This window comes from Triturus cristatus, chromosome 4_1, assembly GCF_964204655.1.
Source record: "Triturus cristatus chromosome 4_1, aTriCri1.1, whole genome shotgun sequence".
NCBI classification, from domain to species: Eukaryota; Metazoa; Chordata; class Amphibia; order Caudata; family Salamandridae; genus Triturus; species Triturus cristatus.
In genome coordinates, this window is record NC_140585.1 from 80,157,908 (window position 1) to 80,168,020 (window position 10,113).

Below are 10,113 nucleotides of genomic sequence, written 5' to 3' on the forward strand. Positions count from 1 at the left end.
TGAATGTGGGATGTATCTGTCCATTAGTTATCTCACACATAACTATATATCTGGCACTTACTAATAAGTGTTTATAACTATCCAAAGAAAATTTTCTATTTTTTAGCAACTTTAAAGTAAGACAATATTGAGGAAAAAACAGCGAGTTCTAAATATATGCCTTCTTGTGTGCAGTCAGGTCCTTGGTGCAGGTTCATAACTCACTAAGCTATAATACAGGGATGTTAACCTTTGACCTGCAGGTAACACAAGACTCTATGCAACAAAAACAGTAATTGACTAAGCTATCTACATAAAACAACTGATCTGTGATTTACATGTTGCATGCTGGGCTTTCCAGCAGACACATTGATCCTCTATGCAATATTATGGCAAGTTGAACCTTTGATTAGAATGTAAACAGATCTTTTAAGCAAAATCATTTACCTCCTGAGTTATCCACTTTATTGTTACTTATGATGCCCCAAGCTCACTTACGTATGCTTTCTGGTTCTCATGATTGGTGAAGGCGCAGCTGCAAAAAGCGAGGAATTCATCAGGCAGTCTTTTCATTCACGCCACTAGTGGGTGTTTCTGTCTAGCCTGGAAACCAGAGTTGCTTTCGAAGAGACATAGTTTGTATAACTTTAGTGAGCATAATATGCTCTCTCTCTCTCTCTCTCTGCCACTGGATGAGAAATGTGGACACACAGACAATAGCGATATTGGTACTCTCTTCATTCTCGAAAAAGTGCCGTTACTCAAGGGGAGGAAATGAAAAATTGCCGGTACTCAGTACCGGTGAGTACTGGCCCATTTAAAGCACTGATTTAGCTAGATTAATAGTTATTCTTTCATCGTTTCTGACAACCCCTCAACCGTTCTTGCCTTGGACATCCATCCCAAATTATCTTTACTAAGAGGTGTCCTACTTCTCATCAAGGTTAATGGGGTCTGTTCTGTACTTTCATACGGTGTGATCCAATAGGCCCTAATCCTTTGTATATCTCGTCTGCACGAGCACGTGCTCGCACTCTCGCTTGCGAGACCCTTGTGCTTTATAATGGGCTCGGAACCCACCCGTTGCTTCCCATTACTTTGCAGCCTCGTCACTCTTCTTTGCTGCCTTCTAAATAGGGAGCGTTTGCCATGCGTCAATTCCTTTTGTTTCAGTAGCAGATGAAGCAAACGCAGATGAACTTTAAATAGTGTTCATCCGCTACTCGCGCTATGATTCAAGTGCTATTTCTTATTTATTTTTTTTACGATATAATGCCGTGAACATTGGCCGCTTCATGGCGCTTCTTAACCTTCCCCCGCCCTCCTCCATCTTGTTTCTTCTCCCCTCCACCTCTCCCTATCCGGTTTCTTCTACCGCCTGCCTCTGCTATTCCTTCCATGTTTCTCCTGGCCGCTTCATAAAGCTTCTTTTTAACTGTCCCATTACAAGACCTATTGGCTTTGCCAATGCTTGTCTTACTTCTTTCTCTCAATTCAGTTTATTTGTGTTTTTTGCCAACTCAATAACCCCTTTATCTTCACTGTTAAACTGTTGCACACTCCAATTTCCTTCAGGGTGGTAGACAGATTTACCCACTCCTCCTCATGTACTGTTAGAAGGTTTCAGCTTTAAATTGCCTCCACTGTCACTTACTATGACTTTCAGTAAACCTTCCTTTCTGAATATAGCATCCACAAAGTTCACTTCAGCAAATATTTCCCATTTGCTTTGATTTTGTAATCTGTACATAAAAGTAGTACTTTTTAAACGGAACCACTCGCGCTTGCAAACAGTTTGAAATAAAGTTTGTAATGCGAAGCTTTCCAAAGAAATGAGGACAGTTTATGTATCAAACCTCAAGGTCTGAATACTAATGAGGCCATTGCATAACGGATTTATCGATAATATAACTAAAACGCATTAATTTTATCAACCGCCTAAGGGTGACATGCTGCTTCAGCCTGCCTTAAATCGAACCGGTGGCCTACAGCACACTGAGCCAGCTGTCTAGTACACAAGTCTCTCCTGAAACATTTGCAGACTTGAGTTAGGGCCAGGGCTGACAACGTCTGTACTGGGGAACCAGGTGCCAATCTCCACATTTTTCATTGGACTTACAGTCAGTCCAAGGTCGATAAAATAGGAATCAGCGAGTTTGGTAACAGGATCCCTAATTATTTACACCTGCAAGAAGGCAATTTAGATGCGTGGCGACAGTAAAAGCATTAACAAACGTTCTTTTGTTATGTCCTGAATAGTGCCCCCCACTGCCACCCATCAGGTTTTACAGCCCCCTCTCAGTCCCACTGTGACATATCAATGGATAAGCTAATGACTCTGCAGACACACCCCATCTCTGATGACTTACAAAGCAGCTCACGTTGTGTCCTGGTGACGAGCTCCTGCGATTGATTCCGTGCAGTGCTTGATAAAGGTGCTGCTGTGGTATTAGTTGAGGGGTGAAGGGAGCGCTGCCTCGGTTAAAGTCAGGTCCCTACGAGTACTGGTACTCTCTTCATTCTAGAAAAAGTGCCGGTACTCAAGGGGAGAAAATGAATAAGTGCCGGTACTCAGTACCGGCCCATTTAAAGCACTGGACAGGAGGATAATTCCAGAGCAGGAGACAGTGAAAAAGAGGGCGAGACTCAGAAGGACATAAGGTAAAGAGAAAAGTGTGAGAGTTAGAGGAAGAGAAAGGAAAAGACACTTAGAGACCAAAGAATACTAGGCAGAAAGAGCAACAGAGAGGTAGTCGGAGAGGGAGCGAGGGGTAGGGTGAAAAGGAATAGAGAGCGAAAAGGGCGAGGCGGGTCGATAGCATGTGCCCTGAGGGTGACCCTCTAGGCCCCTGGTAGGGTGACCGCCTCGCTTGGAGGCAAATTCAGGACAGTGACTGTAAAAATTCAGGACAAAGAGTCAAAATTCAGGACACGATGCACATTTTATGAGAAGGTTGCGCAATTATAAAATAGATGGTTGACACACATAGAAATCAAAATAGCAGTAGCAGCTGCTTTGAAGAAAAAAAGGGGGGTGCAGCGCGGGGAAGAAAAATAATAATTAAAAAAAGCACTTACCTCCTGGCCGGTGCCTCGGTTCTCTTCTGCTCCTCTTGGCTCCCGCCAGACTTCCAGACTCCCTACACCAATCCAGACACTGCTCATGCTGGTAATACCTAGCATGAGAGCAGTGCAAGGATTGGTCTGAGTGACACTCAGTCAGGGCCCGGGAGTCTGTGTCTGTCTCCACCCGGCAATGCAACACAGCTCGGGTGGAGAGATCTAAATGCATATGTCCTCCTCCCTGTTGCTGTAATGTAATGTGTAATGTAATGTAAGGTGGAACTTTTGTAGCGCGGCTGCCACCCAACGGGTATCCTGGCGCTGGGATTACCAGAGAAAGACACTGTGTGTAACGAGATTAAAAAGCAGCTAGGAGTTAATCTCTAGGGAAGAGTCTAGTTTTCAGCTCCTTCCTAAAGCTTGCCAAAGGGTTCATTTGTCTCAGCTCAATTGGTAGAGAGTGCCAGAGACGGGATGCGGCAAAGCTAAAGGATCTGCCGCCCATTCTGGCTCTGTTAACACGAGCACTACATACCAAATTGGCTGAGCAGGAGCGTAAGCTTTTGAGTGGAGAATACCATTGAAATTTCTTCTGTAGAGCTTTAGGCCCTATAGACGATACACAGCGACTTAAATTGTATTCTCTGCACCACGGGCAGCCAGTGAAGATCTTGTAAAGCAAGTGAAGCAGAAGCACTACGTTGTCTAATTAGCGCAAGCTTGGCTGCCATATTCTGTATTCTTTGTAATTTTTTCAGCAGATAAGCTGGGGCTCCTAGGAGTGCGGCATTGCAGTAATCCAGTCTGCTTATGATAATAACCACTTGGGATCTAGCTGAGGCGGGTAAAAAAGGGAGCAGTTTTCGGAGGGCTCGAAGCAGGGATAGACAATTGCTCACCGTTTAATTCACATAGGAGTCAAGTTGCAAATCACTATCAAGTAGCACTCCCAAATTGAGTGCTCTCTTAACAGGCAATGGAGGGTTATTAGCAGGGGTTGGCCAAAAATCTGCTGGTAGGGAGCGAGGGACTCTACTAGCAGCACAGCAGAGTACCTCCGTCTTATCACCGTTAAATTGCAACGAGTTGTCTCTAAGCCAGTCAGCTGTCCTTCGCACACAGTTATGGAATTTCTCCAGAGGGATTGCATTATTACCCTCAAAGGAGAAGACAAGCTGAGTATCGTGTGCATAGTTTATGACATCAATGCCGAAAGATTTTATAAGAGAAATGAGAGGGCACAGGTATAGGTTAAACAAAATTGGGCTAATCGCTGAACCCTGTGGAACCCCGTGTTTTACGAGGTTATCTTTAGAGAAAAATGGCCACAGGGACACTGCCTGCTGTCTATAAGAAAGATAGGACTGCACCCAGTTCAGTGCCCTGCCCACAATGCCAGTCTCCTCAAGCCTCCTAATCAGGATCTGATGGCTGACATGTCCAATAGCACTAAAATGGTCATTTGGCCATTCTCAGGCCTCATTCTCAGCTCGTCCAGAACTGTCACCAATGCGGTTTCGGTGCCATGTCCTGGCCGAAAACCAAATTGTACCTCGTCCAAAAAGTTATTTTCCTCCAAATGTTTCGATAGGGATTTGCTCACTACTCTCTCTAAGATCTTAATTGGATAAGGCAACAGGAAGATTGGTCTGTAATTAGACGGGCAGTGAGGGTCCAGTGTTGCTTTCTTTAATAGGGGAGATACCACTGCTTTTTTTCCATCAATTAGGTACTGTGCCATTATTTAGCGATTGACAACAGATTTGGTAGAGATATGGGAAGAGCTCATTGCCAAATACCTTCCACATCTTATGTGGGATCGGGTCCAGAGGAGAGCCTGAGGAAATACTAGCAGCGATCACATTAAACTCTTCTTGTGAGGAGATATAAAAACAATCTAGGGGTGGCGTATCGTCTCTAATGGAGGTTACGTCCAGAGATCCGTTGCTTGGTGATGGGTGTGTATCCACTTCTCTATTCAGTTCTGTGACACTAGGAGAATTTAACCCAGTTAAGATTTTGGTAATTTTCTCCTCAAAAGATGCTGCTAGGTTATCACAAAGAGTTTATGATGCTGGGATCTTAGTCTTTGGACATTCTGGATTAGACATATCTCTTACTAAGCTAAAGAGAGTTTTAGACTTATTAGAAGATGATAAGATAGTCTCCTCCAGATATTTTGCTTTAGCCTCACCTATAATTTCTTTGTACCTATATAATAACTTTTTCAAAGATATCTTGTCTCCCTCCTGGTATTTTCTCCTCCATCTCCTTTCTGCTTGTTTACAAGCGGTTTTCAATATTTTCAATTCCTCATTGTACCAAGGGGCAGACAATTTCTTGGTAGCTTTGACTTTCTTTAATGGAATCATCCGATCTAGTGAGCTCGTAATCTGGTCGCATAAATTCAGATAGTTGACATCCGCTGAATTGTTCTAATCAAAACTATTACTATCAACAAGTCTTGGGAGTTCTCCTAGTTTTAAGATTTTAGTCAACGAGGATGGCTCAGCCTCGCCCGCCCTGCACTTGGATCAGCAGGGAAAAATAAAATCATAATAACCTGTTTTATTATCATTTTCTTTTTCTTTCTTTTACTGCTGAGAGCAGTGGGGCGACACTTCTCTGCCTTAATGGAGGAGTTGCAGCTGTAAAATAGGTTTATGTTCTTTGGATTGTTTTATGTACATCAAGCACTCATATGGACTGGCCTTAATTAAGATTTAGAAAACTAGGCAGCATTTGAACACTAAACAGAATTTCACAACCGACATCGGAGACCGCTCGTAATTCTACCACCATACCACATTTGCCCTGTTAATGGAGAGATCTGTGAAGCTCCGGAAACAAGGTGTTGGGGTAGCTCAGCATTTTGATACGGTAAGATAAGGCAGTAGCCACCACACAATAGAATTGAATAACTACAAATGGCCAGAAACATGTCCGACAGGCACAATTCAAACCTAGGGAATGTATGCACACCGACTTACCATACAGTATAGTATATCTCAGACAAATATTCCCCATGGGGAACAACTATTAAAACTCTATGTTTAGCCATAGCATATGCTGAAATGTGACCACACCATAGTTTTATCACCCTAAACCTCTATCACCATGATGCTTATCTATCAATAACCTAGCTTTCCTATGACCTCGATTCACAAATCAATCAACACCGCTTCTGACTTCACTTGCCACAAAAAATGAAGAAATATGTCCCCACTTGCTCTTTGTGCTCCTCAACATCTTTTCTTCTAGCTGAACCGTTCAGTAAAACATTTTCTTAAGCTGGGAAACCATTCTCTATATAGGGCCCCCAGCACTGGGACTCTCTTCCTCGATGTCTGAAATTGACTTCCTAGCCCGGTATGTCCAGGATAAAACTTTCCTCATCTCTTGATTTCTTTGTATCACTGGTCAAGATTCCAGTTTATGACCAAGAGACCTTATGGTGTCGATGCACTTTAGAAACTCACATTGAAATAACATACCGTAACCAGCACATTAATCACCAATCGGATAGATGGTCGAACGACCCAATATTCAAAATCTCTAGTTGACATCCTCTGGGATCCCTGCCCACAGGAATGGGAAATCAAGTATCAAAGACACCGCAGAGAGTCAGAACTGATGGAGTAAGGGCAGCAATCAGGCCTAGTCACATTGCCAGTAGGCCCTTGTCTTTTGGTGTGAGTTTAGCGGTTACATTCCACATGAAAAAGGTTGCATCCTTTCAGGAAGAGCGACACGCTTGCAACTAAAGAGAACAGTTCAGCCAGGACTACATGCGCTCTGCTGCTGACATTGATTTCTGCTACTTTATTTTACTTTATTATAGAAATTCTAGCTGAGGTACAATCTTTTAAATCAAAAAAGCATTATTTGGACTGTTTCACTTCAGCACATTAGATTGTATTAGCACACTGAAAGGCCTTTTTAGGTCATAGCCTACCAGACAGCACAAGCTGTCTGGTTTGCTTACGACTTCTTGTGGGCATTCTGAAAGCTTCCCTGGGAATGCATTTAGTTCATTGCTTACCATTGGCTTTGTGGATTGTAACTCACATTTGCTTGTTTTCTATTTTCTGGCTTTATTTGTTTTAGGGTGCCCAGCTTGATTTAGTCCCTCTCGTGAACATCCCTTTTTTACTGTATCCGTCAGAGTACACGCTTTCTATAAGCAGGCCTTTAAATCTTGTTTTTATCTTGTCACATTTGCTAAACATTCAGCAACAGATCAAATGTCAGGTTCTGTCTTCCGAGGGAGCTTGGTGTTTACTTTTCTTTCACTGACTTCAAAGTGAGAGAATTTACGTGACAATCCATCCTGCTGAGTACCCATGTGAGATGAAAGGCAGAAGGATGTTATTTTTTCTAGCACACAACAAAAATGAACTGTGCTAATATTTCAGAATACATTTGAATTAGGAAATTGGAAATTACACACTTTTTTTGTAGTTCTGAAGTGTGGTGGAAACAAATATGTGAATGCAATCAAAACGCATCAATACAGTAGGTGATGACATTTCTACACATATCATTTGTGCTCAGTAAAACTGCATGTCTGTGCAAATGTAATGATCATTTCACGTGTTGTCTGTAAAGGCACTGTGCTACCACACATGAATACTCCACCCTAGGCCACTCCACTTTACACTACTCCTCTGTACAACACTATACTCTGCACCACTCCACTCTACAACACTATAATTCACTGTATGCCCTTCCACTCCAGGTCATGCCACTCCATGCTACAACACCCCACTCCAATCCACGACATGCCACTTCACTTTACACCACTCCATTCTAAGACACTCTATGACACGTCATGTCACGCCACTCCACGCCACGCCACTCCACTGTATGCCCCTCCACTATACACCCTTCAACACCATTTACCCCACTCCACTCCATTTCCCTAAAATCTATCACAATATATTCCACTCTAATATACTCCACTCCAAACTACCCCACTCCACTCAATTTACTCCATTCTACCTTATTCCACTGCAATCTACCACTCGGCTCCCTACCCCACTCCACTCCAATTTACACCACTCCACTCAAATCTACCACATCCACTACAATCTACCCCACTCTATTTCACTCCAATCTACCCCACTCTACTCCTCTGGAATCTACCCCAAGCTATCCCACTCCAGTCTACCTCACTCTACCCCAATCCACCCCACTACAATCTACTGCACTCTACCCCACTCCACTCTGCCCCAACCTACCTCATTCCACGCTATCCCAATCTAGCCTACTCCAATCTACCCCACACTACTAACCTTTAGCCGTGCTGAACAGCAGCCACACCGGCGTACAACATGGCTAAAACACATTGCCAAAGCCAATAGCTCTCGCAGAGGCGAGACATATGGTCTTTGCCAGAGCTTATTTAGAATTAATAAACCAGGCCCATTCTGCCCTGATCATTTTGTCAATGACTCAAGGGAAATCCAGTTTTCTGGTGCCGTCTATAAAAGCTTTTTATGTTACAAATGGAGTCACAATCTCTTAAACCATACAGAAGAGGATTTTGTGTACAGTGTGCATCCTAAACTGAATTATTTGAAGGCGATTGAAAATATTATGATCACAGTCAAGCAGGCAAAATGAAGAAAAACTATTGTGTAGGATCACACAGTTTGCTCAGGTCGCCCAGCATAACTAGGCTATCACAAAAAAATCTAAGAAAGGGCGTTTAAATCTGATGTGAATCAGTAGCCCCACACTAAAAAACTCTCTAAAGTTCTAACCTGCTAGACTGGTTCCAGTGGACTCAACCACTCCCAGAGACTCGGTCTACATGAAACGCTACTGAGACCGGCAATGCTCCCACTGTGCAACGCTTTCCGGCCTGCACTTAATCGTATTGCCTTAGAGGAGAAGTTGTCACCCACCCAGATGTCACTGTGGACACATCTAATCTACTGTGGCGCGGGCACCACGGAGACAAGGAGATTCTAGCAGGAAACTCCACTGGCACCTCTACCTGGGCTCCACCATCCTGAGACGTGTCACCTGCCAGTGTGGCCAAGAAGGCTTAGGACCCCTTGCAGCAATGAGGAAATAGGGCAAGACGTAAACCACCAGCATCCTTATGAGCACACTGAGACATCACACTGCCCAGGCATGTGCCCAATTCAAGTATATTCTCCTGCCTTCCCGCACCCAAGCTGCCACCCTGCTGGCTACCGTGCTGACTGCTCCAGAGCACAGGCTGGTACAATCACCCGCTTCTCATACCATGGGAGGTGCCAGACCTGTGCCAGGTTACATGGAGACCAACGCAGAAAGGGATGGATCTGTGGAGCAGGAAGTAACTGTAAAGAAGATGCAAGTGAGGAGGGTCTGAAACATTGGGCATGGCGCCTGTGCACGACATTGGTCACCTGGATAAAGAAGGAGCCAAGGACTGCCCTCTCGCTGATGCCCAGAAAGAGAAAGGTGTGTGGATGCGCCCAAGCCAGTTGCCAAAACACTGCCACCTGCTGAGGATGATCAGGGATGAAAGAAAGAGTCGCAAGAGGGTAAGAGAGCCATTGGTTTCTGCTTCCCTTGGTTCAGAGCAAATACACTGCAGGGCTGCACCTCCAGTCCCACTTGGGGCCAAAGGGAGTTGGCGGATAGCACTGTCAGCGTGCGGATGAGGCGATCCAACTCAAAGTGGACCAGAGGAACTGTGGGCATTCAACTGTTTACAAGATTCTTGGGGCATGTGGATTTCAAGCAGAGGGCTGTGAGGCGTAGCTTCCTGAACACACTTGAGTTTCAGAACCATGAAGATGATATTTAGTGATCCGTAAATTGCAGCAAATACTGAATTGGAAATTAGGAATCACTAAATATGATTTACGTAACTTTCCTTTCGGCAAATAGCAATCTGTAAGCATTTGCAATTTCAACTACCAAATTGTAAATTGCAAATCGTTAAGAGACGCAAACAGCGACTGTCGAACCAGCAGTGAGTGGTGACCTCACCAATTTCAGAAAGTACCTTCATTTCAGCTGCACAGCAGAAAGAGAATGTATCTCCCATCACAGGAGGCATGGAAAGCATCA